Raw genomic sequence first — 22942 nt, 5'->3', positions numbered from 1 at the left:
CCCTTGAATTCAAGACTCATCAAACCTCTTTCTTTTGCAGAAATTAGATGGTTGTTGCATTGGAGAATGCAACGGCCATCTGTCATCTCTGCCGCGGAGGTGCGAGGCTCTCCACATACCCACCAACTGAAGCCTGCAGGAAGAAACAAAGGTAAGTACACTTTTTCTAACACTTTCCACTTACCTCACATACTCACCTCTCCACTCTTGCACCCATCACTTACCTTCACAGCACACTTTTGCACCCCTCCAACCCCCGCAGGCTCACTACTCACCGCGGTGACCTGGCGGGTTTCGGAGCCTACGGGGAGCCCGCACTTGTGAGGGCAAAAAGGGGATAATCCTATTGTCTGCCTGTTAACTACCTGTTAACAGGCAGTTAATAGGCTTCAATCCCTTCCCGCCTCCAAGGAGACGGGACCCGGCGCGGGACAGCTACCCGCCTCCTGGGAAGATGGCATGGAGGCAGGTTGGGCACCCGCCCCCAAATTCTGCCATTTTCCTGGCAGTCCCGCCTCCATACTGCCTCCCCAGGACTGGCAAGATCGCGCCCAGATTATCTGGTCATTATCACATTGCTGTTTGTGGGAGCTTGCTGTGCAAAAATTGGTTGCCGCGTTTCCCACATTACAACAGTGACTACACTCCAAAAAGTACTTCATTGGCTGTAAAGCGCTTTGAGACATCCGGTGGTCGTGAAAGGCGCTATATAAATGCAAGTCTGTCTGTCTGTAACTCTTTTCCCTTGCTCTCCTTTAGCAGCGACTATGATACCCCACACACGGTTGCAAACAAAACTCATCGCACACCTTTCCTGCTCGAACCCATTCTTTCCTAGAACTTCTTCCAGAGTAATAAAGGTTTCAGAATTTACTAATAAACCCCACAAATCTGCACAACAGAATTTGCTTTAAAACATCAACAATCACCTGGCGCAGGACAGCTCATCATCCATTAGTGGTGATGTGGTTTGTGCCATAATTTACCTCCTAACCACTTACACATCAGCTCACTGAACAGCCAGACTTTGTCCTCAACTGGATGTGCCCCATACATCATTACAGCGCAGCAATAGCAGCAGTGATTTACATGATGTATTAGACACGGTACTTCACAGACTTGTTAACAAGACTTCAGGATAAGGAATTCAAATTTACATATAAAATTATACAAAGGTAATGTCGCTGGCATATCAGGATCTCTGGATTAATAAAGGACTACAAATCACTGCTGTGGTTTAAAAAAATGATATTATTGAGAGTGAAAGATCGAAAGTGGCAGTTAAATCTAGGTAACAAAGGGACTATTAGCAGTGTCATTAATGCCTCATTTTGTGCATGCATTCTGAAAAAGGCATCCACAAGCCTTTATTACTTGATAAGTTCCTGTGATGCTATATTAACCACAGCACTGGTTCAAAATTTTAAATGATTCTTCCAGCTCAAATTCCAGGGTGGAAGATTATTGTCGAAGATTTGCAAGAGACAGATTTAGTTAAGAATGGTTTAAGGATCAGTGTAAATCCAAGATGAAATGTGGATTTATCAGAAACGCGATGGTTTAGCTGAACACAGGCTGGGTTTTCAAGTTGACTTCTGATTTAAGTGTGGAATAAAAACTTGCTATTAGAAAGAAAGAGCACCTTTCACAATCTCACGACATCCCAAAGTGCTTCACAGCCGAAGTACTCTTGAATTGTAGTCACTGTTGTAATGTAGGGAAATACAGTGGGGCAATTTGCATACAGCAAGCTCCCACTAACAACAAGGAGATAAATGACCTGATGAGCTGTTATTAGTGGTATTGGTTAAGAGTTAAATGTTAGCTGGGACACCAGGAGAACTGCCCTGCTCTTCTTCAAGTAGTCCCATTGTATCTTTTCTGTCCACCTGAGAGGGCAGATGGAGCCTAGTTTAACATCTCTTCCAAAAGATGGCACCTCCAATAGTGCAGTGCTCCCTCAGTACTGCACTGAAGTGTCAGCCTAGATTACATGTGCAAGTCTCTAGACTCAGAGGCAAGAGTGCTACCTCTGAGCCATGGCCGACACTTAAATGAGATGTTGTTCATTCAACTATTGTAGAAGGTCCAACAAATATTGGTCTATATTCAATGCCACTTATGCCAATGAAATCCAACTATTCAGCAGTTCTTATGTTGAAATGCAGTTTTGCTGGAGGGAATAAAAATGCAAACTACAATTGAATATATTGAGTTGCCACCAATATAAATATCTCAAGCCATGGCCAGCTTTAGGGCCGTGGCTCTGCGGCACATCTGTCATGGGTGTAAAAGGAATTCCATACTAAGTAAGTTTAGGAAGCTGAAATAAAAACAGAAAATGCTGGAGATACTCAGCAGGGTCAGGCAGCACCTGTGGAGAGAGCAACAGAGCTAACGTTTCAGGTCGAGGACACTTCGTTAGCTGTTGATCGAAAGCTTCGCTACAGACGTTATTTCTAGCTCTGCCCTGAAGCTCATAAAAATAGAGTACTTTTGTTCTCCATTCTAGATGAGAGCTCAGATGTATATGTCAAGTTTATCATTGAAACACTTTTTTGACATTATAATCAACAAGGGTGATTGAACTGGAAAAGTCATTTAACATAGTTGGGTTAAATCAATACGTCAGTATTTGAGAATACAGCATTTAACAGGTAGTCACAGGCGTGGATGCATGTTTCATAGAATGTACACACAGACCAATAAATTCATGATATTGTAGGCTGCACTTAACAGGATTTTTTAAGGATTGTCCTTCTGGTCTTTATTGTATCATTAGGAGCAGAATTAACTCTTTAAATACTGAATATAATATGGGGCTACTTGTTCAGAAGCTATGCATCTGAAAAATATATTTTCTTTGCATGATGGATTTTATAAAAAAGAAAATCAATGCAGACTTGTCTTCATGGACAACAGTTCTTTGGAATTTCCTTATCAAACCTTTAATTTAATTTTGTTTCTTTAGTCAGTCGGGGAAGGCTCCTGTTCAATAAAAACTTAAAACAGTTGATACAACATTTTATCAGCCATGTCATAACACTTTAGATTTGTTGTTAGGGTGAAATGAGGTAAAGTGGGAGGAACCTCTGAATGCCACAAGAACCCCTCCTGGTTTGTAGGGTTTTTGTAGTGTATGTAACCGTCTACCTTTAAGAGACTATTGTATGTAACCGTTCACCTTTAAGAGAACTATTTTAGGTGTGGCACTACTTGTTTGGCTTCTGTATACGGTAATACCGACGGTGACCACACCGGTATATAAGTGCTGTGGCATGATTTATAGGGCAGATTCGCCCTGACCTTCGAATAGTAAAGTCCTGTTTGTTTGTTACTCCTGAAGTCTGTGTCGTTATTAACTGCACAACCCACAGACTTTACAGTGGCGACGAGTCCGATCGTACCCTGCGGGAAGACTACCAAAGCAACTAAAGAGCGTCGAAGAGAGGCAACCGCCCTCGTCGTTCTGCTGGGAGAAAACACGAGGCTGCAGCAATAGAAAGGAGGAAGACTTTAGCAACAAAAGCTTCCATCAGCAACAGGCACTGACTGTCCCTTCTGCCACGGTGCGGAGTGAGCTGATCAGCAGGAAGCAAGGCGGCCACGGAGACTGTGAGTAAGGGAAAGTGTAAAGAATATCCGGAGGATAAGGGCTGTGCACTCGACCACGGTCGAGGGGGAAAGGAGCCGGACGGAAAGTCGGATCCAACGGCGTCGTGAGACAGCCAGACTGCAATCGGCGGGAAAGCCGGGCAGCGACCGAAGCCACGAAGCGCTGAGACCGGGAGCGTAGGCGCGGGAAGAGAGAAACTCAGCCGCAGCCGGGGAGGGAAGCACCGGACTGCGAGAGGGCTGGGAGGCGAATGGGAACCGAGCGTGCGGGAGAAACAGAGCCGACCAAGGGAGACTGCGTGAGAGCCAGTCCAGCGGCTGAACTGTTCTCCGCCAACGGGAGTACCCAGCGCCGGTAGAGCCGAGCGGGCGGGAGAGAGAGAGACAGAGCCGAGCAAGGGGAGAGAGACTGCGCGAGAGCCAGTCCAGCAGCTGAACTGTTCTCTGTCAACGGGGTGTACCCAGAGCCGGTAGAGCCATGCGAGCGGGAGAGAGAGACAGAGCCGAGTAAGGGGAACTGTGCGAGAGCCAGCCCAGCGGCTGAACCTGTCCGCTGTGGGGAAAGCGTACCCCTCCCACCAGGGAAGAAACGCGGGAAGCCGCCATTAGGCGGAGAAGACGACAGACGCGGGAAACCGCCATTGAAGGGGTGGGGAGAGAAGGAAAGAGCGGGAAACCGCCATTTTCGCGGGAAAAGCCGCCACCTTAGAAAATAAAAAAAAAAATAATAATTTAAAGAAATACTTGTGTTGTTCCCAAGGAAAGGAAGATGCCTGAGCGTGGGGACATCAACGATTTTAATTCTGAGATAGAAGACTGGACCATGTACGTGGAACGTATTGAGATACATTGTAAGGCTAATAAAATAGCAAAGGATGAAAAAGCTTTAACCTTACTTAACATAATGGGTGCGAAAACATTCGGGTTGTTGAAGCATCTTCTCTCACCAGCTAAACCGACGGATCAGACTTTCGATGATATTGTAGCAGTGCTGAAGGATCACTTGAACCCCGCACCGTTGATGTTGGCTGAACGATTCAAATTCTATGCAAGAACGCAACGGAAAGACGAAAGCAACGCGGAATACTTGGTCGAACTGCGTAGGCTAGCGAAACACTGCCAGTTCGGAGGGAATCTGACAGAGGCACTGCGAGACAAGTTCGTATGCGGATTGTCCAAGGAAGGGACGCAAAAGCGACTACTCGAAGAGAACGATCTTCCACTGGATAAGGCTGTCCTTATTGCAGCATCAAACGAAGCCGCAGCGAAAGGAACTGCGGAAATGCAGCTAAAGGCAACGGCACTCGGTGTGGACCAAATTACCTCGAGTATAACAAAATGCTATCGCTGTGGGAAGACAACACACGATCAGAACCAATGCTGGTTTAAGAACCAGGAATGTAGGAAATGTGGCAAACTGGGTCACATCGCTAAGGTATGCCGGTCAGGGAAGAAGACCAACAACCAAAGGAAGCCATCACAGGAAAAGTACAACAAGGTACACAAGGTGGCTGAGAAGAGTTCAGACGAACAGAATTCAGACTCAGACCCAAACGGCCAGGAGCTGGGTAGTCTGAGAATTCATAATGTGAGTAAGGAAGCTGACCTACAAACTATCTGGGTCATGCTAAAAAATAGCTGGAGTCCAAGTGAAAATGGAGTTGGACACTGGATCAGCTGTATCAGTCATAAATCGAAGGGATTACCACAGGCTATTCTCACATATACCCTTAAGAGATACCAAGTTCGTATTGCAGACATACACGGGGCATAAAGTATACCCCATGGGAAAGATAAGAGTCAAGGTGAGAGATAGGGGTAAAGAACACCCAAGAATGAACTTATACGTACTACCTGAGGGAGGACCACCACTTCTAGGACGGGAGTGGATCAAGAAAATAGACATGGAATGGCACTACCTACAAGCAATGACGAGTGAGGACTCGGTGCAGACAAGCAGCTCAGACTCTGAGCCGGAAGACAATAAGTCCAGCCCAAGTATGAAAAACAAGGTTAACATGAACTCACTGACTAAGGTTGGAAAAACGATGGCGTGTATAAAGACAGAGAATTCTGAGTCTGTTCAAGTTACAGACATATGCATTACGGAGGAACACCGGGCTCGAACTCAACGTTATCTCAAAGTACGACAACAATTAGAACAATTGAGTTACCGTCTCGTACAAGAGATGAAAACAATGAAAAAGTTCTATGACACCGAATGGGAGAGTCTGGAAAGACAACAGAACCTGCTGGCTCAAGCAGAGAGCGACCATAGAGCCATCGTGACCAATTACCGATCACGTCTCCCTTATGATGTTCAGGAGTTAGAATATTTGCATGATCTAGAGATACAGCATAAAGGCAAACCACGCTACGCTGAGGATATTGTCCTGCAATTGGAGACGGAGCTAGTGCAGGCAAGGTTAAGAGAAGCTGAATCGCAATGTGCACTTAAAGAGATGCAGAAAAAAATCTTGGACATAGAAAAGAGAAACGCTTCTTTACCTGATGAGAATAATGTGGCCATGTTGCAAGAGGAGCTTATAGGGGCGAAACTGAAAGAAGCTAAGCAAAGGATGTTGGAACTTGAAACACAGAACCAAATCAGCAGTAACCAGCTATGTCGAGCAGAGAAGGAGTGCAATGGTCTACAGGAGAAGGTGCAATATCTCTCAGCCCAGAATAAGGGACTACTCACTCAGTTAAATGAAAGGAAAGGGAAAATGGCTGAGATAGACTGCAAGAATAAAGAAGATTTGATGGCAGTGAGACTTCGAGAGGCAGATAGCATAGCAGCCTTGGCTGAACTCCAACAGGAAATTGCGAAAGAAGCAAATGAAGAGGAATCTTCAGGAAGCCAGGATTTTATTCCAGTTCTTCTCTACGACTCCTTACAAGCAGAGTGTGAGAAGTTGAAAGGACAGTATGAACAGGCCCAGGCTATAATTCTGGAGGGGGTTAACTCGGCAACCTCCGAAAAGCTAGTTTCAGTAGAAGCATATGAGCAACTAAAGGTTGAACATGAGCAAGAAGTCCAAAGGCTGCAGGAAATTCTTGATGAGCTCAAGGCCAAGACAGACTCATCGGTAGAAGTTCCATCCATAGATGAGAAATTAGAGGTGAAAGACATGGCAGAACATGAAAGACAAGATGTCCAAGAACTCATAAAAATATTGAAGGAAACCCAAGACAAATATGAGGCGGCAATGACCGAGGTTCAACAACTTGAAGAACAGATTCAACTGGGAATCCTTTCAGTGGAAGAAAAGGAAACTGTAAGAAACACAGAGACTGTAAGAATTGCCCCTGAACATGAGCTAGAGAGCATCAAGGCGCAACTTCTCCGAGCGCTGAAAGCCAAAGTACAAGAGGAAAAGAAGGTGAAAGCATTGGAGGAAAAGGTGGATGAAATGGAGAAGACTCTGATCCACAGTGTTCCCGTGGAAGAGTTAACGGTCAGCCAACTCCTTCATATGCTGAGGGACAAGACTCTGCAATGGGAACAATCTGAACACGAGCTTCAACCTTCAAAGGGAAGGAGTTCGGAGCTCTCAAAAGTTATGGAAATAGCTGAGTTTGCAACACAGATTTTACTGGGATGCCAAAAGTACGCTGAATCACGTCTATGTGAACAACAGAATGTTGAAACAGCTGCTCCAGTAGAAGGATTGAATAGCCTGATCAATCAATCCCCGATGGAAGGGGAAGTATTGAAATCACAAATGAGGTCCTTAGTGAAGGATTTGCAGGAAACCCAGGAAGAGCGGGATGACTATGAACGCATGAAGAAGTCCCTTCAGGAAAGATGTCTAGGGAGGGAACAACAGTCGGCTAACGTCCAGTTGGGTAAGGAAGAAGTAGCAGGCCCTCTCGCTAGACTAGCTCAGGATGACACCGAATATTACCGTGACCTGTTGAGTGACACGGAATATTACGAGGACTTGGTCTGCCCAGCTTGTGATGAAAACTCCCAAAGTGCAGAAATCAGGATGAAGCACTTAAAGTCTAAGGAACATAGGGAGATGGTGGCGCTACAGCTGGCAGCTGAGAAGGGAGCCCCGAGAGTCTCCAAGAAGCAAAAAAGGAAAAGACGAAGCCGAAGATGATAACCATCTAAATCATTATCACTTCTAATGGGAAAGTAGGGAAAAATTACTAAGGCAGTCCAGCTGTTTGTAAAAGTCAGCACTGCTGGTTCAGCAGGACGGAAGTTCAAGCTGTTACGTCAAGGGAAAGACTATTGGATGAGTCACGCTAGCAATGTGAACCGACTACACCACAGAGATGTTGTTCGGACCGAGTCAAGACCAGAGACTGAATCTGTGAACTGTTCCCACAGTGACTGAACCTGAGAACTGTTTTCCGCAGAGACTATGGCCTAGAAATTCAGTGCCCTTAGCGCCGATTTTGCGGCGCTAGAGGGCCTAGCGCTGCAATTGGCGCCGGCGCCTAAATTGCCTGGGGCCCTTCCGCCGCAGTAGACCGGTAGTGCTGCGCCGGCACCGATGACGTCATCGGTGTGCGCAGCGTCCCGGTTGCCATGCCGACGGGCCCCAGCGCCGAAATTCAGTTGCGGCCGCCTCGCCTGTGGCAGCCGCAACTAAGACTCTGGCAACAGAGTCCAACATGTTTTTGCGCCGGCGCATTAAAGGCCCCGCGGCGGCCGGCCGCTTTCCCGCCGGCCGCCTGGCCGCAGCTCCCTCCCCGGACTTCCCCCCCGGCCCCCCGGAACAGAAGCAAGCCCGGCACTTGTCCGAGGTGCCGGGCTCATTTTTAAAAAGATTTTCGCGGGCCGCGGCCGGGTGCAGGCAGCTCCTCCTTAAGGGAAGGAGGAGGCCTGCACTTCCCGAACCTGCCGCACCGCAGCGGGCGCCGCAGCGCCGGAATAGCGCCGAAATTCAGCGCGTTGCGCCAGTTTTCAGGCGCAAACAGCTCTCAGCAGCGCCGGCAGCCGTTTGGGCGCAGAACTATTGAATTTTGGGCCCGACCAGCGCGACTTAGCTCCGGCACTAACTTCCGGCGCTAAAGCCCTGGCTGCGCCAAAACTCAATTTCTAGGCCAATATCTGTAAATTGTTTTACATGAAGTTGAATATATGTTATGTTTAATGGGGAATACGTATGTTGTAAGCTAAAAAGGGAGGATTGTAGTGTATGTAACCGTCTACCTTTAAGAGACTATTGTATGTAACCGTTCACCTTTAAGAGAACTATTTTAGGTGTGGCACTACTTGTTTGGCTTCTGTATACGGTAATACCAACGGTGACCACACCGGTATATAAGTGCTGTGGCATGATTTACAGGGCAGATTCGCCCTGACCTTCGAATAGTAAAGTCCTGTTTGTTTGTTACTCCTGAAGTCTGTGTCGTTATTAACTGCACAACCCACAGACTTTACAGTTTTACTTAATGATCTAAAGTTTAGTATAAATTATCAGCACATAGTATATCAAATTATAGTACTGTACACAATACCAGTATCAAGATAGTTTCCTTATTATTCTCATACAATGTTAAGTATTTGTTGTGTTCTATACAAGTATCATATGTTAATATGTGAAAAGTGCGATATAAATGGAAGTGCTTTCCTTTCTGTTAATTATTTGGCTTTTCAAGTTAATTTCTCATCTGGATTCATCACGCTGAATATTGATGGATTAAATTCTTCATTTAAACCATGTAAACCCAACCCTATCAGCAAAATAAAAATTAGGAAACGGAACAGGATAATCAGCCAGTCATGAAATACTTTAATGCTGGAGTGTGGCACGTCTTCACTTCCCTGCACAGTTCCAATGGGTCACTTAATAGCCACCTCATGGTGACTAACGGCAATTGCACATTGAAAAAGCAGTGTTAAAATAACATGCTCGGGAACTGACATGATTCTGACTGCAGAAACAGCAACAACAACAACGTGCTTTTATATAGCATCTTTACCATAGTAAAACGCCCCAAGGTGCTTCACAGGAACGTTATCATACAAAATTTGACACCGAGCCACTTAAGGAGATATTAGGACAGGTGACCAAGGTGAATAATTAATAGCAATGGTATATTTACACTTCATCTAGCGCCATCTTTTGTTTCTTAACTTGTCCCATTACCGTCTCCTTTTGCCTTGCACCATCTCTTAATCTCTCCTGCCTTCCACCCTATCACAGACCTTCCCTTTTGTTCTTTCCTCCCCTCCCCCTTTCCCTGCCTCCACACTTGCTTAAAAACCTGTTCCATCTCCAACTTTTTCCAGTTCTGATGAAGGGTCATCGACCTGAAACATTGACTCTGTTTCTCTCTCCACAGATGCTGCCTGATCTGCTGAGTATTTCCAGCTATTTCTGTGTTTATATTTCTACAGTATTACCTTTTACTGAAAAATCACTGGGTTTCTGTTCTACTCTGTACTTTTTAAATTAACAAGGGTTGTTTTGATTTCTGTAAATTTTTCTTCCTCATATTTTTCCTTGCGACTGCAGTGACAGCACCTGGTGTTCCGATGTATTCCTGCAACCTCATGGTCCCATTTCACAAGAAAAAAGGTAAGGCCCTGATTAGTAAGTCAATTTCCACTGGTTGAGGAGACAGTACAAGTGAGCGCTAATTTAGGATAATCACAAAGGGGGGAAATTTGGCTCTCGTCACGCCTGATTTCTGGCGGCTAAGAGTGTTTGGGGCAAGAATTCAGCGCCTGAAGCTAGTGACTTCATAGAGTCCAGGGCAGCAGCCTGTAATAGGCGTTAGGCCCCTTGAGCATGTTAATCATGGGGAGAAATGCACCGATGGAGACTTGATGGGCTGAATGGCCTATTTCCATGCCATAACATTCTATGATTCTATCTATGAACCTCACACACTCCCAGGAACTTTTCTCAACTACTTATGAATTAGGGTCAGATATTGACATAAATGCGGCTAAACTTGACATTGTGCAAAATGTATCAAGGATAGCAGGAGTCAGGGTGAATAATGAATCATTTTACTGTTGAAATGTGCACTGGAAATAATATCGGAGACACTCCTTCTCATGTTAAGCACCACACTGGCAGGCGGTCAGCTCAGAATGATAAACTATTAGTCTACAATGAAACTATTAATATATGTTTGTTCAGACAGAATTTTAAACAGAAGCAAACATTAGAACAGCAAATTTAGAACATCAGATTTAGATAGATTACAATACCTCACTTAATTCTACTCCATCTGTTAAAAAAATTAAAGTTCAAAAGGTTTAGCCGTTTCCTTAATTTGGACCAAGTGTCCTGGCTGACAGGTTTTACATGAGAATGAACTCTCCCAAGTGCTCTACCAAATTCTAGAATGTACAGCATAATGGCAAAGTAGGAATCTAGACTATTACCTTGGGTTGTATCCTGCTGTTCCAAGCTTAGCATCTGCGATAGGTATCTTCTCGGGTTCAATGGCATCCATCCTGTGAGCAGATCCCATACCCCTTATGTTCATTCACACTGCCTAATATCTATTTCTATAATAGTTTAACCCAGTGGTGTAACAATAGTGCTCCCTTGTAACCTGAACTTGTGGTTCATGCCCCCACATGACTCTCCAATCTTTTCAAAGGTAGACCGAGAAAATATCTGGTAAGACAAACCAGATATAAATCATTACACCGCTTTATATCACAGCAATTAAACATACTGAGTAACAGTTATGATCAGGCTCACTTAATTCAATTAGTGCAACTTGTCTATGCAATAACGAATATGCTATGTTTCCCCACATCAGTGGGTCATCTTATTGAAACACAACCAGAATCTGCCAAGTGCCTGGGACCAGGCATCCCAACACAATGAATATGAGGATTTTATCGATTACTGAGACAGATGAATGAATTGCTTATTATTTACAGTCCACGCAGAAACAAGTTCAAAGTCTAACTCATAAGCGTTTAATCACCTTCCCTCTGCCCTCCCGGTCCCGTGCCTTTTATTAAAACTTATGCTAGTGCACATTGCTCTAAAATACAACTCTTAAATGAAACTCTTTTTTCTAAATCTTTTCTGTGGGAAAATGGTCAAAAAATCATGAAGTGTGACACCTCTTCTTTCCTTTCAAAGTCAAACTAGTACAAAAGGAAGATTAAATAAAAAGATGCTTTCACAATTAATTAAAGCTTTCAATTGAAATAGACTCCAGAAAGCATAAAAACAAATGGTCAGGTTTCCTCAAATAATCTTCATACCTGTCGGACAAAGTGGAACCCCCACAATGGTGAGTGCCTTGTCCCTGATTGTACAACTGCAAAGACAAGAGACTGTAAGTGTAGATAGTCGAATGATCAATATTAATTATCACTGGAGTGTCTTCTAACACATTTTAAGCAATGAATGTAAACAGAGGTACATCATCTCCCTTTGAACCAGGCACTACATACCAGATGGGGATATGGATTTACTCGCAGAAAACAGCCTCAGAAGGCAATTTTTAAATTGTTATAGTAACAGCATAGCTACACATTCCCATTTTAAAAATAGAGGGCTAGAAATAGGCTTCCTTAGCACCTCCAGTTATCGTCTCTGGAGGGCAATAACGGGTCTCTAAGCACTTACCGACCGCGCGCGGTGAGAAGATCGACTCCCGCTATATTCAGTGGGAGGTTTGCGGTGGCGGTATGGCGTTGCACCCCAATCTCCTTCGCCTGGAGATCGTGACGTCATCGTCGTGCGCATCACCCCGGTAACACCCCAGACCCGAACTTCGGTTCCGCTCCCTGCAGCATCACCGGGCAAAAACACCGACAGATGCAGGAAGCGTTCATCGGGAGGCCGGGCACTTCGGAGCGATACTAAAGGTGAGGTGGCTGAGGTAAGTAAAAAAAATTCTGCAATGCTCTTTCTTCTTTTGACGGGTCTGTCAACGCTGAGCAGACCCGACAGGCAGCGGCGGGCGACCCAATTCAGGTAATTAGTGGCTTGTTTAGAGTCATTTAAGAATGATTTTCAGCTTACCTTTTGCATTTGACAGCTTGCCCACAGGATCCACGCTGGCCATGGACTATGTCTGTCAAGCTGAGGCGGGAGTTCAATGGCCATTGAATCAGCTGTTGAGCTGACAGCTTCAAATGTACAGTAAAGGCTCGCACCTTACAGAGATATCTTCCCTCAGCCACAAGCTATCCCTCACTGCATCGCCACAACAGATTCACCATGCTGCAAGTCTTTACACAAGTCTCCATCCAATCTGACCTCATTACCTATCTCACCATTGACAGATCGCTCCTGTTATCTCTACTTCACCTGCCATCAATTCCATCAGCATGGGTGCCGTTTATACTCTCTCACCTTTGTCCTCAGAATCCCACCACGATCAGCCCCAACATCAGGTACACCAATAGCACCAACAACAACACCAACCTTCTCCGCAATCACCTGATGCTGCACAGGACACAGGGCATCTGCACCGAACCACATTGCTGCCCGGGAGGCCAGGGATGGCCTCACCATGGCCAGATTTACTTCAGTTGACACTGTATACCCTGGCTGCCACATGATGCACCAGGTTGGCACCACCCCACGCCAACACCATAAAGCAGCCCTACAATGCCCAAGCCATTCCTTTCACACTCATCACCATTAAAGGGGGTACCGTTATGTCTCACCATTCACTACAGCTCACTAAGCCACTTCCAAAGGTGCACACAAATCTGTCCAAGAACACAAAGTGCTGAAAATAAAGGTTTCATTGTTTGACAGCACATTAACAGAAACTTTACATGAACATTGGATAAAATACCCAAGTGCCTACCCTTGTGTGTTGTTAGTTGGTATTACTGGACTAGGATGAGGGTGAGTGTGAGATGGGGATGTGATAATATAGATAGAGAGGGATGGGTGGAGGTCCAAGGTAAGTTGGTGTGAGTAAGGATGTGTAGGAGTAGAGTAGGGAAGGCAGAGTGATGGGGATCTGATGAGTGGCACAGCAGGATGAGGTTGAGTGTGGCTTTGTACTAACGTTTCATGATCCACTGAGATCATTGAAACATTTGCGGTGCTGCACCCAGGTCCTCCTGACCACATCCCTGCTTGTGCCCTCCTCTGTAATGTGCAACCAGGCTGTGTGATTCCACCCATGAGAAGGGAAGAGGACCTCCCTGTGTGCTGTAAATCCCTCCATAAGTATATAGAGGGAGTCATGCGAGAGCCTGGGTGCAGCCCTATGCCTTTGTGCAGTCATTGTCAGTGTTTGCAGCACCTCAATGCTGTAGAACACTGACAGCACAAATGTCAAAATAAATTTGGACATGGTCCCTTTAAGGAAACCGGTTGATAACGCTTCTTCTAATTGGCTGGGAAATGCGCTGGGTGGGCTTAACAAGCCCCATCAAGGGAAATTCATTTCACAGAGCGGGATGGAGACAGCAGTGGGGTTGGGACCCGCCACTGACACCGCCCGCCGTGGTCCTGCCGAAGTCAGCAAAATCACGGCCCTTGATTTTAAAATTTTCATCCTCATGTTCAAATCCCTCAATGGCCTCACCCCACCCTACCTCTGTAATCTCCTCCAACCCTACAATCCTCTGAGAACTCTTGTTTCCTCCAGCTCTGGCCAATTGTGCATCCCCCAGTTCCTTTGCTCCACCACTAGCTGCTGTAACTTCAGCCTTCTAGATTCTAAGCTCTGGGTTTCCCTCTCCGAACCTCTCCGCTTGTCCACCTTGCTCCCCTCCTTTAAGACGCTCCTTAAAACTTACCTCTTTGACCAAGCATTTGGTCACATCTCCTAATGTCTCCTTCTTTGGCTCGGTGTCAATTTTTGACTGATTACACTTTTTTCTCACGTTAAAGGCGCTATATAAATACAGGTTCTTGTTGTTGCAATTAAACTGTATTTACTTATCCGGAGTTGACTTTTCATTCATTCATAATACCATATAAAGTCCACTCTGTGCATCCAGGAATATTTCCAGCATTTAATAAAGAAAATGCTCCTGTAATTACATTGTATTTGATTTACGTTTCAATATGGTGACACAATTTTATTTATTTGAAATTATGGCTATTCACCCTGCTAATTGTTGCCATTTTAGATTTCTCTTCACTTAATCTACTTTCTTTTTGCTATCAGAAATAGATTTGGTTGGCTATGATAATCATTGGAACTGATTTTTTAATGTCTAAAATAAGGCAATTAGATTTGTTATGTCAGGTACACAAATACCCAGTAATGTACCGAGAACAGCTGGATATTTGTTAAATAGTATTAAGAATAGATTTTGGGGATGAATTAATCTATGCTGCAGATGATTACCAGTTGAATTATCAACATTATAAATTGCCATCTGTTTCTTTTTTTGAAACATATGCATATGTATCAAGGAAATAATGTGATTTCATCTGGGAAAATTTCCAAGAGATATTATGTGCATATGGAACATGACTATCTACTTCACATAGCTGATGTAGTCTCATGCAATCTGAAGTTTTTGCCTACAAAATACAATCCACTATCTCTCAAATTATTCAAATTTCCATAAAAAATTATGTTCTGAAAAATTATCTTTAAATTATTTCTTCCCAATGATAAAAATGACCATTCAATTCATGAGACCAGCAATGTCTAAATCATTCCAGACTCTTGCCGTTCTCAAGGTCGATTAAGGTTTTGGGTTGAAAGCTCTTGTTGTGTTAGTGTGACTGCACACACAAATCGAGAGATAATGCTAAGTCATTTTGTAGGTTTGAACTAAGGCTTGCGTAAAACTGCACAGTCATTACTTCACCAGATTGGTCATCCATTATAAAAAAAACGATCGATTTTCACATCCACTGATTATATATTTCCATTGGAATTGGGCGGACACCCGGTGCTAACAGGTCCCACCACAAAATCTGCCACAAAAGAGTTGGTAGCATGCTCGCCTCTGAGTCAGAAGGTTGTGAGTTCAAGTCCCACTCCAGAGACTCGAGCACAAAAATCTAGGCGGACACTCCGGTGCAGTACTGAGCGAATGCTGCATTGTCGGAGGTGCTGGGCTGGATTTTCATTGAGGAGGCATGTAGGAGGCGGGACTACAACTTTCGGGGTTGTAGTCCCGCCTCTATTGAGTTGTGGCCAACCCATGCGATTTTCACTTGATTGACCTTGTTGAGCCCACCCAGCGGGCTGAGCAGGCCAATTAAGGGCCACCCGGCAACAGGTGACATCACAGACAGACATTTCATCTGGCAAGAGCTTTTGACAGATGAAATATCAGCGTTTCACAGCTGTTTGAAGCTGTCAAACACTGACAATCTGTACTCTAAGTTAATTCCTTCCTCTCAGGATGATTTAGAGATCTCTCTGGAACAGAAAGCTGAATGCTGCAGATTTTGACAAATTGCGGCCATTCTGCTTTCTGTGCCGGTGAGATGAGGGACTCCCGAGATCTGAAGGAAGGAAGGCTGCAAAGGTGAGTACATGTAAGTAAAACTTCTTTAAACACTTTACACACACCAAACACACTTACCTCTGCACTCATGCACCCATCACTCACCTGAACACCGGACACCTCGACCCCTTCAAGCCCTTCATCCCGACGGCCTGCCTCGCTAACTTGGCGTGGTTTGGAGCCATCGGGAATCCCACATTTCAGCAATAAAAATAGGGATTAGGTTAAAAACTGCCTGTTAACTACCTGTTAACAGGCAGTTAATTGGCACTAATCCCCTTCCTGCCTCGGGGAGGCGGGTCCCAGCAAGGGTCGGGTACCCGCCTCCTTTGAAACTGGCATGGAAGTGGGTTGGGGGCGGGATGGGTTCGTGCCCCCCGATTTCAAGATTTTAACCCCCCACACGCTTCCAATCCTGCCTCCGCGACTCAATGAAAATCCTGCCAACTGTCTTTCGGATGAGACGTTAAACCAAGGCCCCGTCTGCTCTCTCAGCTGGACGTGAAAGATCCCATGGCACTATTTTGAAGAAGAGCAGGGGAGTTATCCCCAGTGTCCTGGCCAATATTTATCCCTCAATCAACATCACTAAAAACAGATTATCCAGTCATTATCACATTGCTGTTTGCGGGAGCTTGCTTTGCGCAAATTGGCTGCTGCGTTTCCTACATTACAACAGTGACTACACTTCAAAACTACTTCATTGGCTGTAAAGTGCTTTGGGATGTCCTGAGGTTGTGAAATTAGTTATATAAATGCAAGACTTTCTTTTTCTTTCCCACCTTTCATCTACCTCACCTCGTTCCTCAGTTAGTGGTGCCTTTAGAAGGAGGACATACATTATAAAGGAGTGAGTGCACTTGAAAAAGTAAGAGAGCAGCACCACTGCACAGTGAATACATTCACACCAGATGCAGTATTGCAATAATTAAATATAATTAACAAGGTGTTGTTTGCTTTGCTTAAACATCCTCGAAAAAGATTGACTTAAACACGCAAAAGCTCATCTTCTTTAATTATTGCCCTAAAGCTTGCTGTTATCAAACTAGGGATTTTAGATCCCAATCCCTCAGCGGCATCAGTGGAACATTCTTGAGGAGATGCTCCAACTGTGCTTCCCATTGGCCACACTCTGCCGAAGTCTCCACGTCAATGGGAGAGTGCTGGTCGGACAACTACCCTGTTAGGGCACCAAACTCATCGCTGGTGGTCACACAAATGAACTATCTCAATATGACCTCAACAAATGGATGGAATATCCTGCCAGGCCTGCTGACGTCTGTGCTCAAATACCAATAGGTGGTGCGCACGGGGCGGACAAAGTTGTAACGTCTACCCTAAGGTGCCTTAGTGCCACTTTTGCTTGTGGGAAGCTTTCTTGTGAGGGTGGGGCTTGCAGCTGTGAGGGAGGAGCTTCTTCATCTGAACATGGGGCCCCCTTCTTCAGTGGCTTGGCATTTTGTTGTGCAGCAAAAGCAACAGGTGGCACAATGTTGGCACTGCGATCAAGTTATGCAAAATGCTGCAGCGCTGCCAAAATGAGCTATATTATGTTTGACTGTTCTATCAGTGTGTGTCCACAGATCATTTCAAACATTGCCGACAATGACATACTATGTTAACACAACAGCACGCGCCAGCCTCCTCCAGCTCCACCTTCCCCCACACCCTTTGTGTCCTCTTTACCTGTTATGTCCAGCATTGCCTTCCCATAGGAATTAGGGCTTTGATTGGGTGTGGTTCAAATCCTTTCCTGGCTATTAATTGTCACCTTGTTCTCCAAGGATAACAAAGTGATTACATTGGACAGCAACAATAAAATTGTGCTGCACATAGTCTCTGCTATGATAGACACTGCAGTACCATTTCCATTAACGTGCTAATAAATTTTAAATCATGTTAACCCCCCGCCCTCCTCCTCTCACCAATTTTGTGTGTATATCGCAGGTTTACCTTCCAAACTCACCTATAGATGGGTTATGCAGGTATCGCTTGCCTTTCTGTACTCTATGTTGATCAAATGAAGATATATTACCAGCTAATCTAATAGAGAGAGAACACATGAAAGTTAAGAACATGTCATATATATTGTCCATTTTATCTTCTTGTTAATGCTCTTTGTTCTTCTTGGAAGTTAACAAGGAACACTTCCATGTTAGGCGCTGCTTCCTGTCACTTTCATGTATAAGACGGAAGATACATTTTCAGTAAGGCTTCTTACATTTCACTTCTGTCCAGACACCATGGCCGGAATTTTCCCGGCGCTCAGCAGACGGGATTGGTGGCGGGTCAGCTGTTAAATTTAAAATGATTGACAGCAGGTCGGCAACCCACTGTCAAAACATGCACACTGGACTTTCCCGATGTCGGGTCTGCCAGCGCTGAGCAGACATGACAGGCAGTGGGGGGGAGGCAATTCAAATCATTAGTAGCTTGTTTACAGCCACTTAACAATGCTTTCTCCCAGCTTTTTGGATTTGACAGGTTGCCCACCAGTTTCCTGTTGTGCCTAGACCTCATCAGTGAAGCTGAGGCGGGAGGTCATTGGCCATTGTTTCAGCTGATGAGTTGACAGCTTCAAATGTCAAGTCAAAGCTCCCAGCTGATTGAGAAATGTTCCCTTAGCAACTAGCTTCTCTAAATTGCATTTCCACTACAGATTCAGAATGCTGCAAGTCTTTACACAAGTCTCCATCCAGTCTGACCTCATTACCTCTCCCACCATTGACAGATTGCTTCCGTCATCTCTACTTCACCTGCCATCTATTCCATCAGCATCAGTGCACATTATACTCTCTTACCTTGGTCCTCAGAGTCCCACCATGATCAGCCCCAACACCAGCAGCACCAGGCACATCAGGAGCACCAACAACACCAACCTTCTCCGCAATCAACTGATAGATTGGGCTAACCAAATTAGTAACAATACTGTGGAGGAGGAATTCCTGGAGTGTTTACGGGATGGTTTTCTGGCCCAATATGTCGAGGAACCAACCAGAGATCAGGCCATCTTAGACTGGTTATTATGTATTGAAAAAGGATTAATTAGCAATCTTGTTGTACGAGGCCCCTTGGGTCGGAGCGATCATAATATGATCGAATTCTTCATTAAGATGGAGAATGAAGTAGTCGACTCAGAGACTAGGGTCCTAAATTTAAATAAAGGAAACTACGATGGTCTGAGGCACGAGTTGGGTAGGATTGATTGGGGAATGTCACTCAAAGGGTTGACGGTGAATAGGCAATGGCAAACATTCAAAGACCACATGGATGAACTACAGAATTTGTTCATCCCAGTTTGGCATAAAAATAAAACAAAAAAGGCGACTCAACCGTGGCTAACAAGGGAAATTAGGGATAGCATAAGATCCAAGGAGAGGACATATAAATTGGCCAGAAAAAGCAGTAAACCTGAGGATTGGGAGCAGTTTAGGATTCAACAAAGGAGGACAAAGGGATTAATTAAGAAAGGGAAAATAGAATATGAGAGTAAGCTTTCAGGGAACATAAAAACTGACTGTAAAAGCTTTTATAGATATGTGAAGAGAAAAAGATTGGTGAAGTCAAGTGTAGGTCCCTTGCAGTCAGAATCAGGGGAATTTATAATGGGGAACAAAGAAATGGCTGACCAATTAAATACATATTTTGGTCTGTCTTCACAAAGGAGGACACAAATAACCTCCCAGAGATGTCGGGGAACATAGGGTCTGATGAAAGGGAGGAACTGAAAGAAATCAGTATTTGTAGGGAAATGGTGTTGGGGAAATTGATGGGATTGAAGGCCGATAAATCCCCAGGGCCTGATAATCTACATCCTAGGGTACTTAAGGAAGTGGCCCTAGAAATAGCTGATGCTTTGCTGATTATCTTCCAGCATTCGATGGAATCTGGAACAGTACCCATGGATTGGAGGGTAGCTAGTGTTACCCCACTGTTCAAAAAAGGTGGTAGAGAGAAAACGAGGAATTATAGACCGGTAAGCCTGATATCGGTAGTGGGGAAAATGCTAGAGTCCATTATAAAAGATGTAATAGCAGAGCACTTGGAAAAAAGTGACAGGATTGGACAAAGTCAACATGAATTTACAAAAGGTAAATCGTGCTTGACTAATCTACTGGAATTTTTTGAGGATGTAACTGGTATAATGGATAAGGGAGAACCAGTGGATGTGGTGTATTTGGACTTTCAGAAGGCTTTCGATAAGGTCCCGCATAAGAGATTAGCGTGTAAAGTTAAGGCACATGGGATTGGGGGAAAGGTATTGACTTGGATAGAGAACTGGTTGGCAGACAGAAAGCAAAGAGTTGGAATAAACGGGTCTTTTTCCGAGTGGCAGGCAGTGGGGCACCGCAGGGATCGGTCCTTGGACCCCAGCTATTCACAATATATATTAATGATCTAGACAAGGTAACTAGATGTAATATCTCCAAATTTGCAGACGACACAAAGCTGGGTGGGCGTGTGTGCTGTGAGGAGGATGCCGAGAAACTCCAGGATGATTTGGACAGGTTGGGTGATTGGGTAAAAGCATGGTAGATGCAATAAAATGTGGATAAATGTGAGGTTATCCACTTTGGTGGGAAAAACAGGAAGGCAGATTATTATCTGAATGGCAATAGATTGGGAGAATGGGAAGTGCAACGAGACCTGGGTGTCCTTGTGCACCAGTCGCTGAAGGTAAGCATGCAGGTGCAGCAGACGGTTAAGAAGGCAAATGGTATGTTGGCCTTCGTAGCGAGAGGGTTTGAGTACAGGAACAAGGATGTCTTGCTGCAGTTGTACAGGGCCTTGGTGAGACCACATCTTGAGTATTGTGTGCAGTTTTGGTCGCCTTATCTGAGGAAGGATGTTCTTGCCATGGAAGGAGTTCAGTGAAGATTCACCAGGCTGATACCTGGGATGGCAGGAATGACGTATGAGGAGAGATTGGGACGATTGGGCTTGTACTCGCTGGAGTTTAGAAGAATGAGAGGGGATCTCATTGAAACTTATAAAATTCTGACAGGACTGGGCAGACAAGATGCAGGAAGGATGTTCCCGATGGTCGGGGAGTCCGGAACCAGGGGTCACGGTCTAAGAATAAGGGGTAGGCCATTTAGGACAGAGATGAGGAGGAATTTCTTCACCCAGAGAGTGGTGAACCTGTGGAATTCTCTACCGCAGAAGGCAGTAGAGGCCAATACATTAAATATATTCAAGAAGGAGTTGGATATATTTCTTAAGGCTAAAGGAATCAAGGGATATGGGGAGAAAGCAGGGACCGGGTACTGAATTTGGATGATCAGCCATGATCGCATTGATTGGCGGAGCAGGCTAGAGGGGCCGAATGGCCTACTCCTGCTCCTATCTTCTATGTTTCTATGATGCTGCACAGGACACAGGGCATCAGCACCTGACCACATTGCTGCCCGGGACACCAGGAATGGCCTCACCATGGCCAGATTTACTTCACTTGATGCTGTACACCCTGGCTGCCACATGATGCACCAGGTTGGCACCACCCCACACCATCACCATAAAGCATCTCTACAATGCCAAAGCCATTCCATTGATACTCATCAGCATTGCGGGGGTACCGTTATGTCTCACCATTCACTGCAACTCGCTAAGCACATAAATCTGTCCAAAAACACAAAGTGTTGAAAATAAAGATTTCAATGTTTGACAGCCCATTAACAGAAACTTCACATGAACATTGGCTAAAACACACAAGGGCCGACCCTTGTGTGTTGTTAGTTGTTATGATTGGACTAGGATGAGGGTGAGTGTGAAGGGTGGCTAGTGAGATGGGGAAGTGATAATGTAGATAGCGAGGGATGGGTGAAGGTACAAGGTAAGTTGATGAGTAAAGATGTGCAGGAGTAAGGTAGGGAAGGCAGAGTGATGGGGATGTGGTAAGTGGCACAGCAGGATGAGATTGAGTGTGGCTTTGCAGTAACATTTCGTGATCTACTGAGATCATTGAAAGGTTTGTGCCACTGTAGCATGGTCCTCCCTGCTTCTGCCTTCCTCTGTAATGTGCAACCAGGCTGCGTTGGTCTCCTGGGGAGGTCTCTTCCGTCCATTGGAAGGGAAGAGAACCTCCCTGTGTGCTGTGACTCCCTCCATAAGCATATGGAGGGAGTCATGTGAGAGCCAGGTTGCAGCTGTGCACCTCTGTGCAGTGATTGTCAGTGTTTGCAGCACCTTAATGCTGTAGAACACTGACAGCACAAATGTCAAAGTAAATTTGTACATGGTCCCTTTAAGGAAACCGGCGGATGAAGCATCATCAAATGACGTCATCAGACCCGCTTCCTTCAATTGGCCGGGAAACGTGCTGGGTGGGCTTAACAAACCCAATCATGGGAAAGTCATGTCGGAGGCCGGGACGGAGACAGGAGCAGGGCTGAGGTAGGGAAAATCGCATCCCATCCTTTTGAACAATTTTCCTAAGCTACAGCTGAATTTGAGCTTACTTAAAGTAGCTAAGAGCCTCCTCAGCTCATTAACATGTGACTCAGATTAATTATTGCAGGTGATTGGCTCATTAGCTATGCAAGCACTGTGCAGCATCCTATCTCACAACAAGTAGAAAGGACTAAAGAAAGAATTTTAAAAAAAAGAAAATACTGCAGATGCTGGAAATCTGAAATAAAAACAGAAAATGCTGGAGATACTCAGCAGGCCAGGGCAGCATCCGTGGAGAGAGAAACAGAGTTAACGTTTCAGGTCAATGACCTTTTGTCAGAACTGGAAAAAAGCAGGAAATGGAACAGATTTTTAAGCAAGTTTAGGGGCTGGGAAATGGGGGAGGGGATGAAAGAACAAAAAAGAAGGCCTGTGATAGGATAGAAGGCAGGAGAGGTTAAGAGACATTAAGAGATATTCAAGGCAAAAGGGGATGGTAATGGGACAGGTAACGAAACAAAGGATGGCTCTCGATGAAGTGTAAATTGC

At 45.0% G+C, this 22942-nt stretch overlaps 1 long non-coding RNA gene across 1 annotated transcript in view; it reads left to right on the top strand.

Moving 5' to 3' along the window:
• LOC147100103 (uncharacterized) overlaps positions 1-22942 on the top strand; it is a 180103-nt gene that overhangs the window by 93506 nt on the left and 63655 nt on the right. The window contains exon 3 of the long non-coding RNA XR_015073832.1: positions 10095-10157. This is a non-coding gene — a long non-coding RNA (uncharacterized LOC147100103). The remainder of the gene's footprint in view (positions 1-10094; positions 10158-22942) is intronic.

This window comes from Somniosus microcephalus, chromosome 27, assembly GCF_052327205.1.
Source record: "Somniosus microcephalus isolate GS21.2 chromosome 27, FLI_Smic_1.0, whole genome shotgun sequence".
Taxonomy (NCBI): Eukaryota; Metazoa; Chordata; class Chondrichthyes; order Squaliformes; family Somniosidae; genus Somniosus; species Somniosus microcephalus.
Note: the sequence above shows the minus strand (reverse complement) of the source record. Positions and strands in the feature narration are given on the sequence as shown.